Genomic DNA, 27,252 nt, shown 5'->3' on the forward strand with positions numbered 1-27,252 from the left:
ATCGCTACTGCGCAGACTCTGTCCCAAGATGTCAGCGCCGTGAGCGGGCCTATGAAAGCTTCAACTTTGGTCAGCGGAAGTCAATGAAGTCGCGTCGTCCATATTTTTTTACGGTCTATGGGTACCACAGAGCCCGCCAGAAAGCTTGCCTGTGACAAGATGGCCGCCGGTGATGACTTTAGAGACTCCGACGCAAGACATCTAGCCTTTATTATGTGTATCTATGGTTCCAATGCCCTATGTCCTTCTATCTTGTTCGGGCCTCAAAAGAAGAAATTTTGAAAAAACGCCCTGCACGTGCTCCTCCAATTAATGGCAGTGAAGGGTAACCAGGCTAAACTTTACAAAAATGATACAAAAGTGTCACGCAATGATACAGTGAGACGCTCACCATATATGGAAAGTTTTCAGGAGGCATATTATAAGGTTTTGCGAGAAAGAAACCGTATTATTCAGTCAACATACTGAGCTCGGCCGTTACTCTGTGCGCGTTCCTGTGAGTGCGTGCGTGCCGTCAGCAGCCGCTCACGCAATGTTTTCATTCCAACCGGTACACAACATTATTAGTATTATTTCTTATTATTTACCTTATAGAAGAGACTAGGGCTGCACAATATATATCGAAATTATCGAAATATCGCAAATGTACATATCGCAATATGCATATTGCAATGGCACGCAATATCTGAATTATTTTAATAGGCTTCTTCAACATTGTGAAAAGTGTACGTTTTAGTTCGACGCATAGCAGAGAATAGACTGGGCACACGACTGTTACTTATGTGACTTGCTTGACGTTAAAAAGAGTTATTTAACGCAATAACTTGCAAAAAACAACTCCTTGCAGTCTCGCGCTGTCTGACACACACACCGAAACGTGCGCACAAAGTGTGTGATCCCTTCAGTCTACTTGTTACACACTCGCACTGTCAAATACACACACAGTCATGTCAAAATGGCTTTCTTGACGAGTATTCATGTAAACACAGTCAGTTATGCTTTAAGTGAACGATAACAGTTGAGGAAAGAAACCGAATGCATGTCAATAGGATCCGTGCATCAATAGGATTTGTGCGCACACATGGTATCATTCTCAGTTTTAAATACTTTAAAAATATTATTTAAATGGATTTTACACACTTAAAGCAATATCCTATCGCATATCGAATATCGCATTATTTAACAAGGTATTGCAGATCGCATTTTTCTTCAATATCGCACAGCCCTATTGTGTGTGTGTGCTTATCCTGGGTGCCAAGACAATAGTACGAGTTATAGTACGAGTGGCTGCTGACGGCTCACACTCATCACAGGAGCACGCTCAGAGTAACGGCCAAGCTCAGTATGTTGATTGAATAATACGGTTTCTTTCTCGCAAAAACTTAATAGTATGCCTCCTGAACACTTTCCATATATGGCACGTGTCTCACTATCATTACGTGATGCTTTTATATCCTTTTCGTAAAGTTTAGCCTGGTCATCATTCACTGCCATTATATGGAGGAGCGCGTGCAGCATGTTTTTCAAAATGTCTCCTTTTGAGATCTGAAAAAGACAACATTAGAACAACAGCAACATGCATTAGAACAACAGCAGGATGAGTAAAAGATGTTTTATTTTAATTTCAGGGTGAACTATCCCTTTAACCAAGTTTAGTGTTTTGTTCTTCCCTCATATTTAAAACATATATAACATAACATAAAACACATAAAACATATAACAATACCCATCCTCTGGAAAACATCAACCATCACACCTGTACCCAAGAAATCTCGCCCATCAGAGTCCGACCACTACCGTCCAGTCGCACTCACCCCAATAGTCATGAAATGCATGGAGAAAATCATACTGCAACTCATCCTCCCTACTGTGAGCACACAACTGGACCCATACCAATTTGCATACCGGCCGAAAAGGGGGACAGAGGACGCAGTGGCATGCCTTCTCCACTCCCTCCTTCACCACCTCCAGACTCCCCATAACTTTGCCTCAGTTCTGTTTGTTGACTTCAGCTCCGCATTCAATACAATCCAGCGCCATCAACTCATCAAGAAACTACAGCACCTGAATGTCACCCCCCTCCTCATCCACTGGATAAACAACTTTCTCAGCAACAGGCCACAGACAGTGAAAATAGGGACAACAACATCATCAACTATCATCACCAACACTGGAGCCCCCCAGGGTTGCGTACTTAGTCCTGTACACACTTTACACAAATGACTGCCGGAGTTCATAACCCAACACCACTTACTACAAATATGCAGATGACACAGCCATAGTAGGTAGGGCTGTGCAATTAATCGAATTTCGATTTCGATTTCGATTTTGCCTCCCAACGATCACCAAAATAGTACAATCAAGAAAAAACGATTATTTTGCCATGTTCAGTTTTGCTAGAACACTCTTATTTTGTCTTGCGTTCTGAATGAAACGCGCACGCGCATCCCGAAGCCCCTCCCGAAGCCACAAATCTCTCAGGTCGTGAGTCTCGTGTGCATTTCATCCGCTGGAATTTAAAAACTCGGCGCGAGTAAAGATGGCAGAAGGAGGGCAGTTACAGCAGTGTTTGGGGAGCAAAAAAGGCAAAACCAACTCCGTTGTCTGGGAACAGTTTGGCTTCGAGGAATCAGACGACGAGCAGAAACATGCTACGTGCAAGATTTGAGAGAGAGGCACACGCGGATCACAGCGCGCAAATATTGAGTTCTCTTTCAAGTCTTGCTCTTGAACGGACAAACTCACACAAAACGTATGTCAACATGTCCATCTTGATGAGTATTCTAGCAGACATAGTCTGTATATGCCTTGAGTAAACTTTATACAGTCGATAAAGACGACGCATATCCGATCATTAGGTCTTAAAGGGGCAGTAGCCTTTACTGCCGTCTGTTTAATGTCAAACAACAAAAGACAAGGACATCACTCACTGCACTTGATTGAATAGCTTTTGTAAGTTTAATAGGATTAATCTTTAATTTATGCACTCAAATATGCAATGTTATTTTACATTTGATACATTTCTGTACCTGAAAACTAATGTTAGACGTACCTGAAAAGCATATCTAGCCGAACCATATTGTTGATCTTATTTATTTGTGGTTATCATTTTTACGTGAATACTTTTATACTTTAATTTGAATATATGTTATATTATTATAGTTCAAAAAGTACAACAAATGTTACAATTTCAATTGAATTGTTGAAAGGTGTATTTTTAATAAATACAACACATTCCCAAAGTCATGTGAAATAATCGTGTTACATAATCGTGATTTCAATATTGACCAAAATAATCGTGATTATGATTTTTTCCATAATCGAGCAGCCCTAATAGTAGGTTTACTTACAGATAACAGCTCCATCACAACACACCACCAGTCCATCACATATTTTGCACAGTGGTGCTCTGATAACTACCTCCACCTCAACACTGACAAGACAAAAGAACTGGTCATCTATGCATCAAAATCACTCCCTGGACTCACTCACATCACCATCCATGGTCAACCAGTTGAACAGGTCAGCACTTTCAAATACCTTGGTCTCACCATTGACAATAAGCTTAACTTCAATGAACATGTCACCATCACACAGAAACGAGCACAACAGAGACTGTATGTGATAGGCAAACTAAGATCACAGCATGTCGCCCCCCATCTCCTTTTGCTACTCTACAAAAGCATCATCCAACCTCTGCTACTCTACTGCTCCCCATGTTTTTTCACCATATTAAGTGTCACCAGCAAAAATAAACTCATTAAATTCTCACACTTAGCATCAAAGATAATACAGCTTCCCACCCCCAGCCTCACTGATGCAAATGACACAGCTACCACACGTCTAGCCCGCGCCATAGTAAGCAACACTGACCATCCACTGAACCAGTACTTTACTCTACTCCCATCTGGCCGCAGATACAGAGCCCTAGACTGGAAAAAGGCCCACTTTAAGAAAAGTTTTGTACCATCAGCCATCACTGCTCTAAACAAACTTCGGTGACAATCATACATCCCTCTTTTGTGAAAAAGTTATATGTCATATGTAAATGTTATATGTTAATACTATATGTCAAACGTTACATGTTATATGTTGCTGCTGTATTTTTGGAAATAAGATGATGTGTGAAAAAGAATATCCCTATGGGACAATAAATACTCTATCTCTATCTATATATATATTAAAAAAATATATTTCCCTCATATTTTGGCGAGTCATTAAAAACAAATATCCCCTACGAACGTCACTTTTTGCTACTAATGTACATTTCCAGAGCAGAAACACTAGATTCAAAATTCTTGTGGTTTTTACAGAGGGGATTATTGGATCTCTTTTTTAATCACTCCATAAACATTATTTTTAAGAATAAAATGTAATGAAATCAGTCGTACAAACCCTTCTGTAAAACCCTTCAGAAAACAGAGATATAAAGTGGAGATTTCTGACTCACGGCCTTTAAAGATATGGATTGTGATTGAAATCTACAGACAAGTATAGAAAGTGTGATACAAGAAATGCTTAAATGTGTATTTTGGGTGTTTTCTTTCCACTAGTCTGAAAGAAGAACAGCTATTGAAGCGAAATAGCCCAAAATCTCAAAACTGACTAGTACCCAAAACAGTCCTAGTGTCTTCTTGCCTTATAGAGGTGGGATTGATTTTATGAGCAGAACTGTATGTGGAGAGGATGATGTTATGGATGAACAGACTTCCTGCTGTACACACCACATCAAGGAAAAGAAAGTATAAAGAAGTTGATAACCTTTATAAACTACATCACACTTCCTGTCGTATAAATAACAGAAACTCAGATGGTTCTCGAAATGACAGGAGGAAATGATAATGTTCACACTGAAGGAATGAAAGGTCTTTACATTCAAGTGTGTGTGGATTTGACTGCAACAAATGGGGCCAAAATTAACACCAAATATGACTACAAAATTAGATTTGAGTAGTTGATAAAATCGGCAGGTTGTGAATCAAATCAATGGTATACAAACTGTCTACTTGATGATCTTTACATAATGAAAATATATATTTTTTTTTACTGTGGTGGCCCTTTCAAAATGTTTTTTTTTAAACTTAACAGTTTGCTACAAATGTTTGCAAAAAGTTTGACGCCTTTCTTAAGCTCTGGGACCAGTTTGGGGATTTCCGCGTGGATTTGGCCTACCCAAATTGAAAAGCTTCCCATACCCACATAAAGTTAATAAATATGTAAGTATATGTTGTCTGAGCTGTAATAACCTAACCTCACCCTCCTCCAGACCCCCATATGCTGACATATGCTGGAAACAACCAAAACTGTCTGCAGGGTGCTAGAACACACAGGACCTGAGATATACACTTTCAAAAATTTATTTATAACAAAAAAAAAAAAAATCAAAAACGCCAATTAATTTATAACAAAAAAAAAATCAAAAACGCCAATTTTGTTTGTCTGTTTTTTATATTTTTATTATATCACACACACACAACATATACTATAATATTTATCACTTCCAGAAGTGTTTAAGTAATTTCAGGGTTTTCTGTAAAATGACACTTGTATATTGCATTTATACCAATGGGGGGGGGGGGGGGGGGGATTACATAAAAAAGGTCATATTCCTCCATTCAGATCCATTTGAATATATCTTGCATACATGATCCAGACAAAAATCTTTATCCCAGTATTTTCTGGAATCTAGTGGAAACAGCCCAAACTGTCTGCAGGGTGCTAGAGCACACAGGGCCTGAGTTACACACTTTCAAAAATGAATTTATAACCAAAAAAAAAAAATTCAAAAAGCGCCTCTTTTTTGGGGGGTGGGTTATTACAGCTCAGACAACATATACATGTTTATCACTTTTAGCAGTGTTTTATGTAACTTCAAAGGGTTTCCTGTAAAATGACACCAACATTTTGTATTTAGAGACCACTGTATGTGGGTATGGGAAGCTTTTCAATTTGGGTAGGCCAAATCCAGGTGGAAATGGTCCCTGAAACCCGCAGAGTTTAAGAGGTTAAAGATGGTGAATTTGCTGCAATGACAAGGAACCTATAGTTGACCGCAAACATGGGGTGACAACAATCACATTTCATTATTTATTCAAATCTCGATTGCGAATGAAAAACAAAACATTTAAACTAAGTTAAAGCAACAAAAAAACATTCAAACTTCTGGAATCCCTGTCACATGATTCATTTATATGCAATAACACTGACTCCAGCAACATGCATGTGGAATATTCTTTGCATTAAGCCACCAAAATGACAATCACAATCACATGTTGAAGTTTTTGTGAACAGGTGATGGCTGGACATTGATCTTATACAGTATATGATGCTGTGAGTGAGAGAAACACAAACACCAATACATGCTTTATGTGCATTTTTCTTGCACATCTGATTTGCAAGAAGAAAAAGAAGAGTTTGCACCAAAATAAATCGAAATCTGATGAAAATATAAAATTGTAGGGCTTGTGAGAAATACTTTTGCCCAGTAAATATCACCGCCCTTGGCAGGTGTGGCAAAAATGACATTTTTGTACTGTGTCTGTGGGAACACGTACCCAAACACTTGAATAAGAACACTAGCAACTCCAGAAGGCAGGTTTAGACATGAGAGAGTATGAATTCACAGTGAGGGGGTTTAACTCGGCACAGCTCAACTAGACTAGACCCACCCACCCCAAAAGAGAGAGCGAGAGAGAGAGAGAGAGATGGGATGGGATGGGAACGGGGGTAGAATGGAGAGGAGAGGGCCGTGTGTGTGTGTGTGTGTGTGTGTGTGTGTGTGTGTGTGTGTGTGTGTGTGAAAGTGTGTAGGAGAGGCTAAGAAAAACATTCCGACCTGGCAGCAATATCACGGGAGAGGGCGAGAGAGAGAGAGAGGGAGAGAGAGGACTGGAGGAGGGTGAGGTAATCTATGAGTGTGTGGTTGGATTACATTCCTTGCCTTGTCCTCTCATGCAGTGGGTTGTGGGACCAGAGAGAGAGAGAGAGAGAAGAGAGAAAGAGGGAGGGAGAGACAGAGGGAGAGGGATGGCTGGTGTGAACCAGTCGGACCACTCTAGGGGTGTAGTCGACACCGACAACCACTAACAGTACAGTATATTCCACTAGAACGTTTCTCGGAATTTATAGTACAACAACATACACGCACACATTTTTATTATATATATATTTTTTTTTTAATCATTTTAATTTTAATAATGTACATTTTATAAATCATATTAAATTTGTATTTATATTTATATCATCTATAGCAGAAATACATATGCAAGAGTGTAAATAATTTAATAATTGTAAACTCGCTGTCGGGCGGAAACCTGCATTTCCTCTTTTTTCATATCTATCTGGGTTTTTTTCATATCATCTCTATTGGTCAACATTTACATCTGTCTGTGGGTTTTGCAAATATCTAACCAATGAAAAACATTAAAAAAGTTACTAAACTTTGTGACCCCATTGGATGCTCAAACTGTCAGTCAAACATCATAACTCCACCCGCCTCCAGGGTCACCTCAAATGTGCTGCGTAACACGAGAATGAACCTCATTGGTTCTCATGCTGATGTGTGAGTTGATCAATGTTTATTTCTGAAAAAAAAAGCCTAAATTAAATCTGCTCATCATATAAAGCAATCGAGTCTCTTCAGAAAATTGGGACAAAACCGCTCAATTCAAATGCATTAGTTTCACGTTTTATGAAGCGTCAAAGTTGGTAAGTGGAGGGACAGAAATTCTCAGATTTCATCAAAAAGATCTTCATTTGTGTTCTGAAGATGAACGAAAGTCATTTTTGGGTGAACCATCCCTTTAAGATAACCAAAGGCCCCTGGGCTACAGCATTATGGTAGGCCCCCCTACCCCAGATGAATTTTTTTTTCTAGCTTCCTGTAAATTAATTAAATAAATAAATATATATTTTAAAAAAATGTATTAAAAACAATATGAATATATTTATTTATTACACACACATACACCGATCACACACCTTCTTAATATTGTGTTGGTCCGCTTTTGCTGCCAAAACAGCCCTGACCCATGTATATAAATAACATTTAGTTTTTTCGTAGGTTAGTGTACTTGATCACCAAGGAGACAAAAATGTCAGAGAAAAGCATGCTTGAGATGGATTTGTTTTGTGCATCATTTCCAGTCACCTATAAGCATGTCTTATTGTGCAAAAAGCATGCAAATAATTGAATATTTGATACTATGAAATTATTAATAGAACGGCCATTTTTAATATTTAAATTCTAAAAATATAAACAAATATCATTTCCACCACTGAGTGCGATCAAACTCAACACACAATTCAGGATGTGGTAGAAATTTAGATTAGTTTCATAAAAACAATAAAAATGAATTTGAAATAAGTCCACAGGGTCAAAAGGGCCCAGAGTTGAAGAAACTCCCCTGTACGTGTCACTAGGAGGGAGACGTTTGCTACCCATGTACTGCTGAGGGAAACACAAACACACACACACACACACACTGCAGGAAAGGAAGTGGTTGATTTTTTGCAGTTTCAGCTGAAAAAGTGAGTCCTCATTTATAGGCCTGTCTCCTTTCAAACAATCAGTGATCATAAAACAGAAAGAGAAAGAAAAAAAACTAAACCGTGTCATTCATGTTTTTGAAACACAATAATCAATGAAAGAGAGATTTAAAAATGCACAAAAGTATAGCTTACATCTACTATACATCTTACAGCTAATGACATTAATATTTGGCAAATGTTTACAATGAGATGAAGACTCTCGTAATATCAGTGGTCTAGAAAAAAAGCTCATGAATTCAGTGGCTTCATGTTTCCGTGTGATGCTGCATCCACGCCGATATGTGTCAGTATTCAGAGATTAAGCCCACCGTTTCATCAGCCAACGAAACAAACAAATGTGATGCTCGTTGCTATGTTTCTGAAAATCCAATAGGCGTTGTTGACATGTTAATGTGGGCGGTCATGCATTAACATATTCATCGGTCTGACGCGTTGCAGAAGTTCAGAACGAGTCATTTTAGTATCTTTGTTTCACTTCATCTTTCTGACCTGAGGAAGAAGCTCGAGTTCTGAAAGTTACAGTATGTTTTCATAGTCAAACATCAAACTCTTTCATCTCAGAAGATCAAGGGAGATTAGAATCCTCATGAGGAGTCCTTTAAGAGAAATTGTCGTCTACTTTTGTCAATCGTGGGATGTTCAATGACCCTAACACATACTCATCAGATCATGCCCTCTTAAGGCCTGTTCACACCAAGGACGATAACTATAACGGTAAAGATATAGTTCTAAAAATCGCTCCAAAATGTAAAAGAATAGCAGAGTTCACAACACAACTATAACGGCACAGAGGAACAATGTCGTTTTTTCCAGCTGATGAGCAATTTTGACTCGATTCTACGACTCCACACCCCCACCAGAAGCCTTCGTTCAGCCAAGGAGCAAAGGCTTGTAGTACCATCACAGAGAGGCAAAAAATCCCTTTCCAGAACATTTTCATTCAACGTTCCCAGCTGGTGGAACGATCTTCCCACCGCCAGCCGAAACGCTGATTCGTTGACAACATTCAAAAGTCAACTAAAAACTCATCTCTTCCATGAGCACTTAACCTCTTAAAATTTATTTATTTTTTTTTAAAACCTGTCCTTTCCTCTTTCCCTCCCTACTCTAGCCTGTGCTACACTGAGAAATGTACACGGACTAAGTATTTCAGCCACTTGTTGCGCTCACCCAACTCTTCACAACCAATCGCTTATTGTACCCCCAAGTTGTAAGTCGCTTTGGATAAAAGCGTCTGCTAAATGCATAAGTGTAAAATGTAAATGCAATAAAAACATTGACAGCCAATCAGAATCCATCCTGCTTTAAAGAGCTTGAGCATTTAAAGTGACCGATGACAAACCTGAAGCCTGCTTATAACAAACAGAAAGATATCATGGATGCTAATGTCGTTATCGTTATAGGTGTGAACAGGCCTTTAGGTTCATGGATTCATGCATTCTCAATTTTAAAGACCCTATACAGCGGGGCAAAAAAATATTTAGTCAGCCACCAATTGTGCAAGTTCTCCCACTTAAAAAGATGAGAGAGGCCTGTAATTTTCATCATAGGTACACTTCAACTATGAGAGACAGAATGAGAAAAAAAAACAGAAAAGCACATTGTCTGATTTTTAAAGAATTTATTTGCAAATTATGGTGGAAAATAAGTATTTGGTCACCTACAAAAAAGCAAGATTTCCGGCTCTCACAGACCTGTAACTTCTTCTTTAAGAGGCTCCTCTGCCCTCCACTCGTTACCTGTATTAATGTCACCTGTTTGAACTCATTATCAGTATAAAAGACCCCTGTTCACAACCTCAAACAGTCAGACTCCAAACTCCACTATGGCCAAGACCAAAGAGCTGTCAAAGGACACCAGAAACAAAATTGTAGACCTGCACCAGGCTGGGAAGACTGAATCTGCAATAGGTAAGCAGCTTGGTGTGAAGAAATCAACTGTGGGAGCAATTATTAGAAAATGGAAGACATACAAGACCACTGATAATCTCCCTCGATCTGGGGTTCCACGCAAGATCTCATCCCGTGAGGTCAAAATGATCACAAGAACGGTGAGCAAAAATCCCAGAACCACACGGGGGGACCTAGTGAATGACCTGCAGAGAGCTGGGACCAAAGTAACAAAGGCTACCATCAGTAACACACTACGCCATCAGGGACTCAAATCCTGCAGTGCCAGACGGGTCGCCCTGCTTAAGCCAGTACATGCCCAGGCCCGTCTGAAGTTTGCTAGAGAGCATTTGGATGATCCAGAAGAGGATTGGGAAAATGTCACATGGTCAGATGAAACCAAAATAGAACTTTTTGGTAAAAACTCAACTTGTTGTGTTTGGAGGAGAAAGAATGCTGAGTTGCATCCAAAGAACACCATACCTACTATGAAGCATGGGGGTGGAAACATCATGCTTTGGGGCTGTTTTTCTGCAAAAGGACCAGGACGACTGAACCGTGTAAAGGAAAGAATAAATGGGGCCATGTATCGTGAGATTTTGAGTAAAAACCTCCTTCCATCAGCAAGGGCATTGAAGATGAAACGTGGCTGGGTCTTTCAGCATGACAATGATCCCAAACACACCGCCCGGGCAACGAAGGAGTGGCTCCGTAAGAAGCATTTCAAGGTCCTGGAGTGGCCTAGCCAGTCTCCAGATCTCAACCCCATAGAAAATCTTTGGAGGGAGTTGAAAATCTGTGTTGCCCAGCGACAGCCCCAAAACATCACTGCTCTAGAGGAGATCTGCACAGAGGAATGGGCCAAACTACCAGCAACAGTGTGTCAAAACCTTGTGGAGACTTACAGAAAACATACGACCTCTCTCATTGTCAACAAAGGGTATATAACAAAGTATTGAGATGAACTTTTGTTATTGACCAAATACTTATTTTCCACCATAATTTGCAAAATAATTCTTTAAAAATCAGAAAATGTGATTTTCTGGATTTTTTTCCCCTCATTCTGTCTCTCATAGTTAAAGTGTACCTATGATGAAAATTACAGGCCTCTCTTATCTTTTTGAGTCGGAGAACTTGCACAATTGGTGGCTGACTAAATTTTTTTTTTTGCCCCACTGTATAAGACATAAGAAATGTCTTTAATGATTGCATAATACCATAATAAGTATTATGATAAGTTTAAAAGGTTATTAAATTTTTTTCTAGTGATAAAGTATGTTTAATTCCTAAAATTGTATAATTTAAATAAAATTAAATCCATAAAATGATCCAATGATGGAAACCCCTGAAAGGTTCTATATATGAAGCAGCTGACGGAACCCTTTAAGGTTCCGTTTAGAACCTTTTCTTCAGTGACATCACTTGATGAACAATACGCCGCTGAATTAAAATCCACCTCCAGGTCTCAAAATGCTAGAGTGATTTGAGCCGGGTAAACATGTATTAATCTTGATCTTTAAATGAAGCCGTTTGTGCAGCCTGAATGACACAGTAATGAGTTTAGCGCTATACACTTGATGCATTGTGTAATTATCTGCGCGGTGCACACCTGCATTCACAAACGCCTTACTCATGCACCTCGGAAACAGGCCCGCTCCCTTCTTTAGGTGGGTATTAACGGAGCGGCCCACATATATCCAGCCCCTCCCTGAGTTTAATACGATAACAGCGCAGACAGTGAATGCTGGGAACGCAGCCATGAGAAGAGTCAACACATATTTACACATCACACCCATATACACATCTTCTACGGGGGCTGCGATCAATGTATACAATAAATATGCTATACGAGTATTCACTTACAAAATAAGCATTACGGTATTATTCTTCACCTAGGAGTACCATGAAAATAACACAGTATACATATTGGATAAGTATTAACAAAACAAAAACAAAATCAATAAATATTATTCAATCAAGTAATAATATTACATATGTATCAATCCAGTAAATGATAAATAAATATATAAATTCCAGTATTGTTTGTATTTATATTGATTAATAAGAATAATAATTAATATATTAATAATTAATGACCAAGGAGACATTCAGAAATGTGAAATTAATATCAGAAAAAAAGTAATAAAATATATCAAAATATATATATATAAAAACATATAAATAAACAAAAAATCCCCCGCATGCGTTTCTCTGAGTTGTACAATGTATAATTCAATAATTCATTATTTTCAGTATTCAGTATTTTCAGTATTTATTCAGGATGTACAGTGTAAAATGTGGTTGTCAGGCAACTAACAATGAACTAAACTTACTGGTTATATTCCACTCATACATATCATTTTATATGACTAAATAATTTAATTGGATTTCAAAAGTCATTTCTAAGGGTCAGATCAGGTAAAACGAGCTCTCCGAGTTAACAACTTTTACTATATACTATATCAAAACAGCATCTGCTACCATCATTTGACCATTTATTTATGTAGGTGCTAAAAAATTAAGTTCATCTAATTGAACAAAACACTCACAAAACATATCTCTCGGTAATAAAACTTAAAATATGGTCCTCTGACTTAAACGAAAATCCAATAAATCCAATACAATACATTGAATTGTTCACCTGAACTGATGCATAAAATACAGAACACTATGTGTGTGTGTGTGTGTGTGTGTGTGTGTACATGTTTTTCTAGCCTGGTGGGGACTTCAACCTGACTGTAGACAGACTCATGGGGACTCGTGTCACCGTGGGGACCGCACAAAAGCTTATAAATCATTCAGAATGAGTTTTTATGAAAATGTAAAAATGCAGAATGTCTCCTGTGAGGGTTAGGTTTAGGGTTAGGGGCAGTGTAAGGGGATAGAAAATACGGTTTGTGCAGTATAAAAACCATTACGCCTATGGTGAGTCCCCAGAAGGATAGCGCACCAGACATGTGTGTGTGTGTGTGTGTGTGTGTGTGTGCGTGCATTTACGTTGATGAGCATGTTGGTATTACTGCAAAGCACACTGTCAGTGTCTGCAGGTACGCTGGGAGGGTTTGTGCGTGTGTGTGTGTGTGTGTGTCAGGTGGACACGTGCGGCCGGCTGCCAACATACTTTTGGTTTGGAGGGAGGGCTGGGTGGGTGTGAACTTTTGTTTAGTATGTCTCTCTCTCTCTCTCTCTCTCTCTGTCTCTTTCTCTCTCCCTGATTCACGACACACCTTCTGTGCAAAACGCAACTCCTCTGCTTATCTCTCTCCCCCTGTCGCTCTCTCTCTCTCTCTCTCTCTCTCTCTCTTTCTCGTCTGTGTTCACTTTCACATGTTTGAATCGGAGGATAGCAGTCTGTTTCCTGACACGCAGCAACTTCTCTCCAAGAAGCAACTCCACCAGCAACACCTAAAGGTCAGCAACCTACTGTCTGTCTCTCTGTCTTTCGCTCGAAGTTTGTTTCTATCAGTGCCTGTGTAACTGCTCCATCACTGTCTGTGGTCAAATGTAAAGGCTTTGTGATGGCATTTGTTCTTGTGCATCTGTCATGTAAAGTGCACTAGTTTCTGCGGGACCCCCCCTACCACCCACCCCCTCGTTCTCACCGTCTGTTTAATTAGAAAGTCTAATACAGTAAAATGAGATGACAGGTCAGGGACGGGGGTCTGATGCTATCTCAGCATCACTCAGTGTATCACTCCTGCAAGAGAACTCCAGTTTGAGACAAATCGGGCTGCGAAGAACATTAGCGATAACAAAATTTGAATATGGGGAAAGTTTACATGATAAGTCTGAATATATCTGTAAAAATATCTGCACTTGAGCAATAATGCTCCATTCCAAAACAAAAACTATTAAAAAATTGTTTTAATATATTTTAGACTTTCGTTATATGTCACTTGAATAGCATAATATTGCAAAATAATAATAATAATAATAATAATAATAATAATAAAAAATGAAGCTTTTTTGTAAGAGTTTCATTCTTCAAGTTGGTAATGTAACGTCAATAAAAGTAATTAAAAAAAATACTTTAGCAAAAAATATGTAAAACAATCGTGGTTGTTTTGTGAGGGATATATTAGTATATATTTATAGGAAACAATATAATATGGTATATGGTACATCAATTATTATTAACTTTCAAATTATGAATGATCTTCAATATTTGTAACAAACTGTAACTGCTTGACCTGTGAGAGACAGGAATGTCGATGTCTTTCACTACTTCAACATCTTTCAAATGAATTTAAAAACTCTAAACTCCAGAACATTAAAAAAAATTGCACTTTAAAAAATGTTAATGTATATTGAAGACAACGATCAGCATGTTTCCAGTATCTGCGGAGACTTTTATTTTGCGAAAACGTCACATATAATGAAACTGTGAGCAGCACTGGCCATGTCTGAGACGGAATACAGGAAACATCATTCATCTGCTCTCATTGTGAACATAAGCCGAGACTCTATCATGAATCTGGGGGCTTAAATGCTGAAGTATTCAAACATGTACATTCAGTGCACTCGGGTAAACTGTGTGAATACAGTATCCACACACACACACACACACACACACACACACACACACACACACACACAGAGAGAGCGAGAGAGAGGGGGAGCTTTGTTCGGTGTGGTCAGGGACACCGTATATCAGGTGAATGGGCAGATGACCGCCGGTCTCAATTATTCATTCATTTTAATTGTGGCTGTGACGGGTACCAGATTTCCTTTCAATGCCAAGCAGCTGCTTTCAGATCCATCACGGCATGTTCGAGCAGCCCTGATTAACCCGACATTAACAGGCCGTGATTACATAAAAACTCCTGCGGTGGGAGTCCAAACCTCACCGTCACTCTCAACAGAGCGAGAGAGAAGAAACGCAGAGCAGCGCGAGGGAGTGGGGTTATGCCGGGATACGCACCACGCCTTTGTCTGCCGAGTCACTAGGACAAGGTTTATCAAAGTTGAACCTGATCCGAAGCAGTCTTTTGTTACACGGCAGATACTTTTACACTGGCGTGTTCTCAAACAGTCGAGAGTGTGGTGCGCTCCACGCGGGAGGGTGTGGGAACGAGGTAACAAGAACAATGATCGGGATCTCTGCGCGGTTCTAGATCACTGCTGGGAACGCCGCTGTATGTCCTACATACACACACACACACACACACACACACACACACACACACACACACACACAGAGACTTCAGACATACACACAAACACAGCTGTGACTTTGGAACAGCAGTGTTGCGAAAGAAGCTCCTAATTTAACTACACTTTACCAAAACAGTACATATAGGTAGAATAGGTCAAAATGGTGTTGAGAATGTATGCACTAGCATTCAAAAGTTTGGCACCATAAAAAACAATTCAAAATAACTGTTTTCTATGTGAATGGATATTAAAATGTAATCAAATGTGATCAAAGCTGAATTTTTAGTAGTCTTCAGTGTCACATGATCCTTCAGAAATCATTCTGATATGAGGATTTGTGCTCAAGAAACATTTATGATTATTATCAATTTTGAAAACAGTTGTGCTGCGGAATATTTATGTTGAAACTGTAACATTTCTTACAGGATTCCTTGATGAATTTAACCGCATTTACTTGAAATAGATTACTTTGTAACATTATTAAATGTCTTCACTGTCACTTTTGATCAGTTTAATTCATCTTTGCTGAATAAAAGTATTCATTTCTTATTTTCAAAAACCCAATTCACTTTATGGTAATCAGTCAGCATGTCCAAACAATGGCTTGTTTATACAATTTGTAATATTGAAGACGAATGTGGTCTGACTGGCAGTCTGGAATAGAGACTTGATGTTTCTGAACAAAACAGATATTGATGAGGGATTGTGATGCGAGCAGATATACATATTGATTTACATATAGTGCTGTTATTGGCTGGTACACATGCATGGCTAGTTTTTGGGTCCAATACCATTTTTGTTTAATAATAAAAGAGTACTTTCGATTCGATGAAGAAGTGAAAAATCATTCAAAATTAACAATGAGCATGGTGGGATATCAGAACTAAAGATTATTGGTGAAAAATGGCCTGAGATTTTACTTGCGCTTTTGCATTCCATACATAACATTGAATTGTGTTACACAGCTCTCTGGAATACTTGATTCTGATTGGTCACACGTGACAATATGCGGTAAAAAAATGTGTGTGCAATGCATCATGACGCCAAATTTAATAATTTACCGTTGTCCCAGGCAACTAATGTCCTACTACTTATAATGTGCTAGTTTCATTATTATAACAGTCCCTCCAGAAAAACGCGATTATGCGATCGCGTGATTTAACGCATAATCAGCCAAAGTCTGCATATTCATGCGGGGGCCGCATTTTTTCAAATACGCCGCACTTTCGCCGCATAAATTGAGTATTTCCGCGTGCAAAATATGCGGGGCTATCATGATTTCATAATCCCCGCATTTTCGTTGCAAAAAAAGTCATATATATTAGCAGAAAGTTGAAAAATTTTCGTTTACTTCACACAAGAGCCGCCATTTCCGCCTATTGCCATGGGAACGTTTTGAAGTGACGTGATTACCCGACGCGAACGTCATCGAAAAGCTTCAAACCCCGTGGAGAAACCATAGATACCGGTGAAACCATGATGAAGCACAAACTCCCATTGGCCAACAAAAATAACACCAAAAGAGCAAAGCAGTTTCCCTGTGTGCTGACTGATTTCAAAACACAGCTTTGAAGCGTAATGAATCAATGAGTCGATTCAGCGGTTTGAAGCGTTATGAATCAATGAGTTGATTCAGCGGTTTGAAGCGTTATGAATCAATGAGTCGATTCAGCGGTTTGAAGCGTTATGAATCAATGAGTTGATTCAGCGGTTTGAAGCGTTATGAATCAATGAGTCGATTCAGCGGGTTGGATCGCCAAAGTCACGTATTTCAGCAGTTTGACACGCGATCCGAATCATAAATCGACTCGATGATTCATAGCATCATGATGCTGTGTTTTGAAATCAGTCATCACTATATAAGTCGTTATTTAGTTTTTTTTGCACACAATAATTATTATCGTCGCTTCATAAAGTTATTGTAGAACCACTGTAGTGAGATGGACTTTGTAACGACGTCTTTAGTAGGCTACCTTTTATGGGTCTTGAGAGTGTACATTGTGCCAATGGAGGCCTTTCTGAGCCATCGGAATTCAACTAAAATATCTTAATTTGTGTCCAACAACATAACGGGAAGTCATTAATGACAGAATTTTCATTTTTAGGTGAACTAACCCTTTAAGAGATTGCACTTTGTGCACTGGAAGCACTCAAATGTCTGTTTTGTATAGCGACATCTGTAAAACAGTAAGTTATTTATTAATTTTTTCAGAAGTTGTAGCATATTCCTTTTGTAAAGCTACAGAACTTGATTGACTAAATGTTTTGTAAATTTGAGCCATTATTAAAGTCTTCAATAAAACAAGATGAGAACTTAAATATTCCAGCACTTTCTGTGATGTAGTGCTTTTTTTCTCTCTCATCAAACCGCAGTTTTTGCAAGTTCCCGCAATTTTATCGCATAAAATTGCATAAATATCCCGCATTTTTCATCGCATTTTTTAAGAAAACGTGCCGCATAATCAAGGATTTTTGCCCGCAACAATCACAAAAAAAAGCCGCATTTTTCTGGAAGGACTGTTATAAAAAAGATTTAAATTATTTACTCAGATCTATTCACAAAATCTACCAGTGTTAGTTTCATTATCACAAAATAAAACCGCCTCAGGGTGAAACAAACCTATCACAACATCCTCCCATGGGTCATTTTGTGGTTTGATTTTACTTAAAGACCCCAGCCTCTTCTATGAATGTGAAGCAATCTAATAGAGCGGTTCACAACCCAAAGAGAAAGTTAGGGGATTCACATCCTTAGTGTTTCTGATGACACAGCCGCCCAACAGCACACTCAAACTGAGAGTCAAATAGTGCCTGCCTGTCTATATGTCATTTTCTTTCCTCTCTCTTCATCTTCAAAAAAGCATTTGTGGTGATTTAGGTAACGCTTATCTGTCAAACCGTGAGGACTGCCCTGACCTAACCTTTACACACACACACAGTTAAACTTTGAATGTGTTTTCTGCTCTGAATAACCAGCTGTTAAACGCCTTGCACTGATTAATTCAATAGTTGAACGGTTAACACATGTAGCTGATGCTGATGTCATAGCATGTTCATTTTAATAGCAATTCACCAGGTCACATGGTCATGTAATTTCCCTATCACTATGGTCACGGTGAGCTGATATTAATAAACTCTGAGCACTGTGATGGCTGGGATTATATGATATTTCTTTAAGCATTCAACAAGTGTTTTTCTTTAGAAACTCCTACACATCACAGGGTCACGTGACTACTGACTAATCACCCATAACAAACAGGAAATTAACCACAAATTTAGGTCAAACTCTCCAGAAAGGCAAAAGAAAGTTATATGTCTATACAGCTAATCTGTTTAACCATCTGGTACGGTTCACGTGTTGGTCAAAAATAACTTTTTTATTTATTTTATTACTATATTTTGGTTTTATAATATTTTTTATTTATTATTTTGTATTTTATGGGTATTTTATGGTTCTAAATTATATTTATGCAGCAGTTATAAGCCATTTATTTAAATATTTTGAGCATAGACCTGAAAATCTCATTTCCAACTTAAACTGTCATGAATCTTGAATGCTTTGGAGCACAGACTGAAGTTTGTGAACTTGAAAGTGAACACAATTTTACATTTACCGTTATGAAAAGTGCACAAACATACCATTTAACATTTTTGTATGAAATATATATTTTCCAAAACACGTTTTACTCTAAGGCCCCGTCCACTGGCCACTGGGCATGCGCACATCAATATTGCTTCATTTAATTACCGTTTTTGCATTATTGTAAGGGTAGGTTTAGGGTTGGGGTAGGTGCAGGCGTTAATAAAACACAATCTGGTAAATAGCACATTTATTTATTGTTATTTTATTGTGAGATTTTGCCTCACTTACGACCGTTGCTGTACACCTTCTAGCCAAAACTCTTCATCTCCGTTTTTAGTGTATTTCTGTGGCAGAATTTCAGCGCCACATACTGGTCTGGCATGTATACTACATCGTTTTGAGTAGGTATCAGTGGTTTCATGTGTACGCAGATATTTCTTGAGATGAGGGGAAAAAGATTGGATAGGGAAAGCTCTGGCCTAAAACTCATGTGGATGTGGCCTAAAACTGAGAAAAATCAATGCCATGAATATAAACAAGTTGTATTTCAAATTTGAGGTTGATATCTAAAAAAATGAGCTTTCAGTAAGAATTTGTTTGTGTGCAGTACCAAATTCCCCTCCCATTCATTTCCAATGCGCTCATTTTTAAACGGGAACTATACAAACGTTACTGTTTTTTTCAGGACTATTTAACTTTTTCGAATCATGTTCATTTTGTGTGTGTGTGTGTGTGTGTGTGTGTGTGTGTGTGTTCACACAGCAAGTGCCAAAACCTTTACCAAGTTTCGTAGCAATCCGATGAGGTAAAAAATTATTAAAAAAAACAAAACGTAAAATTTTTCAGTAAAAAATGCATAAGTGTGCATCGAGGGCGCATATCGACCTTAAAGGGGTGCTCATGAGTAAAGGCCTATGTAAAAGCATAGACTTTAGCGTGGTTTAACTCTGTTATTTTGTTTGAGTAAAAAGTATTGCACACTTCAACTAAATAGAAATGACTCAACCTTTTACTGGCCAAATTAAAATAACTTATTTTCTTTCTCTTAGTTAAAAGGCAACTCCGGTGAAAAATGAACCTAAGGGTAATTAACACATGGTTACCGAGTAGATCGTTCTCTGGGATGCGTTTTCATGAAAATCGAATGTAAAGAGTTTTATCTCTAAAAACAGATTAGTTTATAACGCGAGTAAACGGGGCACAGAGTAGGTAAAATTAAATCGCTAGTTAATACCACTAACAAGGCTCAAAATAGCCTCACACTAACACGGTAGCATAATGAGGGTCCCTACATGCAAACCGAAGCATTGACAACTTTGTAAGTGTACAAACAGTTTAATAAGAAGATACTTTATAAAGACAGAACATGACGCGTATACAGACAAGGAGCCATCTTGGAAAACAGTCTCGACAAGTCGAGCCACGAACGCTGTGCTAAGCTGCGAAAATTCCTATCGACCAGCTCACTTAGCACAGCGTTCGTGGCTCGACAAAGCTCTGTACATTCGATTTTCATGAACACGCATCCTAGAGAACGATCTACTCGGTAACCATGTGTTAATTAAACCCTAGGTTCATTTTTCACCGGAGTTGTCCTTTAAGTAGAGTTTACTTAATTCCATACATGAAATTTACTTCAAAAATGTGTGCAAAAACTTGCAAAAGAAAAATGAACTTATTGTTTTTTTCAGTGTATACTCCAGCAAGACTACTACTTGTACTGTAACAGTTTAGTTTTTTTCACCTGGCCGATCTGTTAAGATCTCAGGTTTGGGCTGTGTGTGTTTGACTGTCTTCTATGAAAAGTGAGTGTGATGTGAGAGCAGCTGATTGGGGAACATCTAAACTCCTGTAGGTGTTTCCTGTGTGAGAAGAGTCACTGTAACCAGTGGCAACTCCCAGAATCTCTTCTCTCTCTTTTGCTCTGGGTAAATTACAGAAGCCCAAACACACACACACACACACACACACAGAGTATTATTGAGGGCAACGCACCACAACACACATTTACATTGAGAGACCGAGCTCAGTTAACCACACACACTAACACACACACACAGAGGGAAAGCGGGACGTTTTGTAATGTTGCTGTAAGATTTTGGTTTTGAAACTGGGTCCACCCACTGGTGTGAGAAAAGAGGAGAGGCACAGAGGAGGGGTGCATGGAGAGAAAGACAGCGATAGAAATGAGTGTGTGGGCTATCACTCACTCACTCAGTTTAAAATAAGGACACATTGATCCACCCACCCTAACCCCACATAACACACACACTGGAGCAGATACCTCAGCAGAAGAGTTTAGGCATCACAGCGGGCCGCTTTCGGGCCTGATGGACTGACAGTCGGGCTGTAATGTGTGACTGCAGGAAGTACACATGACTGAGGAATTATCTCAGCGTTTGGTAGCTGCTGGTTATAGTATTGTCTGGATATTTTTTATGATAAATGCCTTAAACAGGTTTCCAGTGGCCGATAGAATCTTCAGAGCAGTGCGGCCATTACACTGTTAATATGCAGTGAAAAACAACACATTTTACATAAGCTTTATTCCAAAATAGAGGGAAATGTTTACCATGTATTGCCTAAAATGGAGTCTTGGCCTGGTAGGTATAGTGCAGATGCTGGGCGACCCAAAATACCGCTAATTCAGGCTCGGGTCATTTCCTGATACGGATCCCCCAATTTTTGTTAATTCCTGTCTAATTTCAGACTGTCACTAGTAATCAAATTAAATATATTAATACATTTATAAACGATAAAATATATAAAATATTAATTTAATGTTTATTATTAATAAAATATAAAATAAATAAATTTTAAAATGTATACATATTTATTAATTTAAAAAAATAAATAAAACACTTAATATATATTTTATATGTTACAGGACTGCCCTTAAAATATATATTTATATATATTTTTATTTATTAAAAGAAATTATACATACATTTTGGAACACACTTTGAGGAGGAAATCTATTACCAAAATAATTAATATGACAAAAATATTGTTTGTCCAGCCTATAAAATGATAATTTCTATAATATAGTATACATTAAATACATATATAATATAAATAATATAATAAAAGTACACACACACACACTTAATTTTTTTTAAATATAATTTATATATATTATTATTATTATTTTTTATTTATTTAAAAAAAAAAATTCACGATTAAAAAAAAAAAAAAATTATAATAATAATAATAATAATAAATGATAATGTATGTGGATTTTGGAACACACTTATCGCCAAATCAATTAATATGTGAAATGAAGTACAATTATTTGTCTGGTTAATTTTCTGTTAAATATATTAATTTTTCTGTTAATTGTTTATAAAAAATACCAAAAAAAACTTGCATTTTTTATATCGGTTCATCACTACATATAACATGTTTTTTTGAGGCAAAAAGCTCAATCAGACTGCTGAACATCCAGTGTCATTATATATATAGATTTCAATGAACGGTGTGTGTGTGTGTGTGAGAGCATGCGTGTGATATGCACTTGCATTTTTTAGCATGAAGCGACATATGTGCATACAGTTTGTGACTGATCACTATGAAAGCTTGCATCTTGTGTGTGTCTGTGTGTGTCTAAGTGTGTGTGTGTGTGTGTGTGAGTGCGCTTTGACAGACATCTGTCTCCTGTGCCCTGCAGCCTGGTTGGTTTTAATTAGGTAGAGCCAGAGGGCCCGAGGGCAGACAGGGGCTAGTCATAATCACTCACACACACACACACACACACACACACACACACACACACACACACACACACACACACACTCACACACACGGGCCAGCCTCCTCCTCACAATCCTCCACAAAAATGTCCTTTCAGAAGGAGCATCTCAAAAAACAAAAAAACACACACCCTCACACACTCCATCTGTCGCAAACACATGTGAGATCTGTGTTTTACATGCATGATTAGTTTGATTAACAGCATATTACGGGATGTACAGTGCGGTTCATTTGAGCTTGAGCGCTCAAGTGTCTGCCTTCAAGTATGTCGCAATGACCGGATTCACATATGAACACCAGCACAATGCCAACAGGATACTCTGGTTTCCTTTAAGCCGCAACTTTCTGGATTGAAGGCGTGTCAATTACAGAACAATTGCTAAAGTTAATTGGTTTCAATCATGATAATGTGTAATTCCTGTAGCTTAAACAGCAGAGCGTGACGTTTGCAATGCCTATGAATGCATGAATTAATACAAATTATACCTTCAATTCAATAGCAAAATGTGTCAGCCAAATGCATTTCAATAGGCTTGCACAGCGAAGATATATTTCCCATCATGCTTTGAGAAATGATAAAGCAATTAAACCTTAAATCATTATCGATATGTAATTCACACCCACACAGACTCACAAGCTTGACCAGGACAAAAACACAGATAAAAACTCTTATCAGCAGTATTTCAAAAACGATCACTGTTTCTCTGTTGTCTAAGTGTGTGTGTGTGTGTGTGTGTGTGTGTGTGTGTGTGTGTGCGTGTGTGTGTGTGTGTGATACCAGATAACGCAGATGAAGCCGACCAAAAGACACAACACGTCCAGCAAAAACAGGAGCTGATGTGTGGAGGGGTTCACAGATGACCTTGTTGCATATTTTGGGCTCTCTGTATGTGTGTGTGTGTGTGTGTGTGTGTGTGCGTGCGTGTGTCCTTGGACGACTGTTTCCCACCCTAGTTGGTGGGTTTGTCTGTAAGTGGGCAGAGATGACAAATTTTTCCCACAAGGCCACACCCTTGAGCGCCAAAGCCCCCACTCCCACAATACATCTGTGCACGCCGTCCCGAATTGTAAATCCAAAGGCTTAGGATATAAAACTGATGAATTTATGCATTAAACACATGAGCAACAGCAATAGAAATGCTTGACTAGCAAACTAGGAAGAAAGAAAAGAACGACCTTACCTGAAATGAGGCATCACAGGGTCACCGAACACAAGGGTTTGTGTGAGACGGATGTCAGCCGTGCTTCTGAATGCGTCTCGTCTTCGTCTGACTGCTGTAAACACAGTTACACGTTAGTTCTCAAAGCATTCTGACTGATGCAAGACATCTGAGGAATCTGATGCTACACCGGGTGATCATAGTTCAAACTAAAAAGATTTGTCACTTGAAATAAAAGTTAACTGAAACAAAAAACGTCTAATTTTCACTTAGTTTAACATTATGTAGTAAAAAACTCAAACTTAAATAAACTATAGACATGTACAAGACAAAAACAGAATGTCATAGAAGAACCGGTTTTGGTTCCCCAAAGAACCTCTCAGTCATCAGTTCTTAAAAGAACCTTTTTTTTCTTATTATGAAGAACATTTTAAAATTCTAAAGAACCTTTTTTGTAACTAAAAGGTTCCGTGGATGTTCTTCATGGAACCATTGAAGCCAATAAAGAAACAAGTGTTAGCAATGCAAGTTCGTTTTAATGGGTCATGGTGTTATGATTTTCAAAATGTGTCAAGCACAGGATACCTGTTGCATTCTTAGTGTTGTCCCAAATTGCTTTTCAGAATAATGTTATTTTTTTTTTTTTTTTACTTTTATTTTGTAGTTCTTTAGAAAACCACCAATGTTCTGGTACCAAAACCATCATCATGCTAAACAGGCTTAAACCGAAAAACTTAAAGGGTTAGCGATTAGCATTAAGCTTTGTATCAGTAGAAACCCGGTAGTATAATCAAATTATTGTACTTTCCCCCCTCATGTCCCCCTGAGATGAGAGAATTATGTATTTTATGTCTGGAAAAAAGCCTCCGATGACGCAAATATCATAATTTTGCGTCATCTGAGGATTTTTTGGCTAGAGGCTAGAGACTACAGCCAGTAGAAGGAGCTGTTCCACATGTTATCAACTCGCCCATAGGGGAGGGATCTCATTCAGAATGTAAATGTGTACGGCCGCTCGGTTTGGCATTCATAACGGAGCGGTGCGGAGCAAAGTGAGTGTTTCAACTTTTCAATGAATTCCTATGAAAGTTAAGCTTCCATAGGCATGATCTGAAACCGCGCCAGACTGGACACGCTTCGTGAATGAAAGCCGCGATTACCTCAGCTCTGCTCAACTCTTCGCTCTCGTGATGAATGAAATCTGACTCCTGCTGCGTTTGAGACGTGACTTTCGTTCGGCTCACTCACACTTTATTGAAAAGACACGTTCAGATTTTAATTGTAGTGTCTGTTCTCTAACTGAACGAAATTATTTTATAGCTATGAATATCAAAACGACGGTGGGGCGGTGCTGCGGTGGGCAAGTGATAACCGGTAGCCGTGGCTTTGGGAGTGGCCTCATAGGGCAGCGAAGCAAGTGCATTCTGGGAGTTGTTGTCTTTCATCCACATGAGACAAAAATACATTTTCTGTATTTTGGTCTAGAAGGCACCAAATGCAAAAATAATTTCACATTTCTACTACATAAATGACACAGTTTAAATACACATTCATCTTCCAAGCGCTGAAGTGCCCCTTTACAGGACTAGTTCACTTCAAAATGAACATTTCCTGATATTTTTCTCTTCCCCATCTCATCCAAGATGTTCATGTCTTTCTTTCTTCAGTCGAAAAGAAAAGAAGGTTTTTTGAGGAAAACATTCCAGGATTTTTCTCCCCATCAAAGACTTCAATGGCAACCAAAACGTTGAAGGTCTAAATCAGTGCAGTTTCAAAGGAAAGGCTTCAGAGGCTCTGCACGATCCCAGACGAGGAATAGCGTCTTATCTAGACAAACCATCGGCCATAAAAAAAAATATATATATATATAATTAACGTCAGAAAGGTCACGCTAGACGTAGGCATAAGTACCGCCGCAAGTGAACGTGCGAGGACTAATACAAACGCCCTTTACCAAAAAACACTCCATCTTCAACTTCAAAATTGTCCGGCATCATTGTTTTACCTTTTTTAGCTAGAGGGTAGGGCTGAACGATATGGACAAAATTTCATATCTCGATTTTCATGCCAGATATCTCGATATCGATACAATACGATATGACTACGCGTTCGGTGAAAACCAAGCATTTCTCAGAAAAATAAAAAGATCATAATACAAAAAAATGTGGAAAGTATAGTTTTATTTTTAAGAACAAGTCATCAACATTAACATAAATTCCAAAATACCAAAAAATAAATTACAAATCAAACGTTTTACTGCAGCTCTGCTTTAACAATAAATAACAAATGCAGCAGCTGGTGGAACATTGAAAGTGCATTTAAGTGCAACAACATTTATATTCTTACACATTGTGTAAGTAACTTCAATGTTTACTCTATTCTATTCCCAGTTCACCAGCCACTTACTTTTAAGTATTTCGGGAGAAGTGGATGAATTCACGTGTTGTAAACATAGAGGTTGTAAATCCAACAGATCCGATTCTCTAAACTGCGTCTGCTGCACAAACTAACACGGCGGCGCCCATCGCGCATACATCTCAACTAACGCCATTGTTATAAAGGTGTTTAAACAACAATATACTTCCACTTGCATGTATTTGACAATCGGAATATCAGATATTTCATGCAATAGCCAACACAGTTGTGAATATTCTGAATAAAAAAGGAAAAAATTACAAAAGCAGGTCATCATTCATTCAGCGTTTTTGTTGCTACGGTGTGTCACGTGACAAGCAATGACGCGTCACCATGGAAACGCCGCCCCCCCCCCCCCCCCCATCACAATATAGTTCCCACGTCCCTGGTAGTGCGCGCGCGCTGGCTTTAGCGGTGCATTCAAGGGCACTCGTAAAACTGATGTTTGTTGTGACTGCCAGAGTTGTATGCAGGGCGATCGCGAAGAGGGGAAATCTATATCGTTGCTTTTTTCGATAGTAATATCTTGAAAGTTCATATCTAGATATAGATACGATAACGATATATCGTTCAGCCCTACTAGAGGGCATTTGTATTTGTCTTCGCATGTGTGCTTTGTAAACACGGGGGCACTTCTGCCTACGTCTTTCTGACATGATTGCGCAATCATTGGCACGTCGCAGAGCAGCGCAAGATGAGCAATTTAGGTTAAAAAATATATTCTTTTTGTTTTGTGAAAATTACCGATCAT

At 38.5% G+C, this 27,252-nt stretch overlaps 1 protein-coding gene across 1 annotated transcript in view; it reads left to right on the top strand.

The window, feature by feature from the left end:
- Positions 1-13,662: 13,662 nt before the first annotated feature.
- Positions 13,663-27,252, top strand: part of zbtb7c (zinc finger and BTB domain containing 7C) — a 38,295-nt gene continuing 24,705 nt past the window's right edge. The window contains exon 1 of the mRNA XM_079834078.1: positions 13,663-13,850. The gene's annotated coding sequence lies outside the window, so the exon portion shown is untranslated. The remainder of the gene's footprint in view (positions 13,851-27,252) is intronic.

The sequence above is a fragment of the Gobio gobio genome (genome assembly GCF_949357685.1).
Source record: "Gobio gobio genome assembly, chromosome: 14".
In the NCBI taxonomy this organism is placed as follows: Eukaryota; Metazoa; Chordata; class Actinopteri; order Cypriniformes; family Gobionidae; genus Gobio; species Gobio gobio.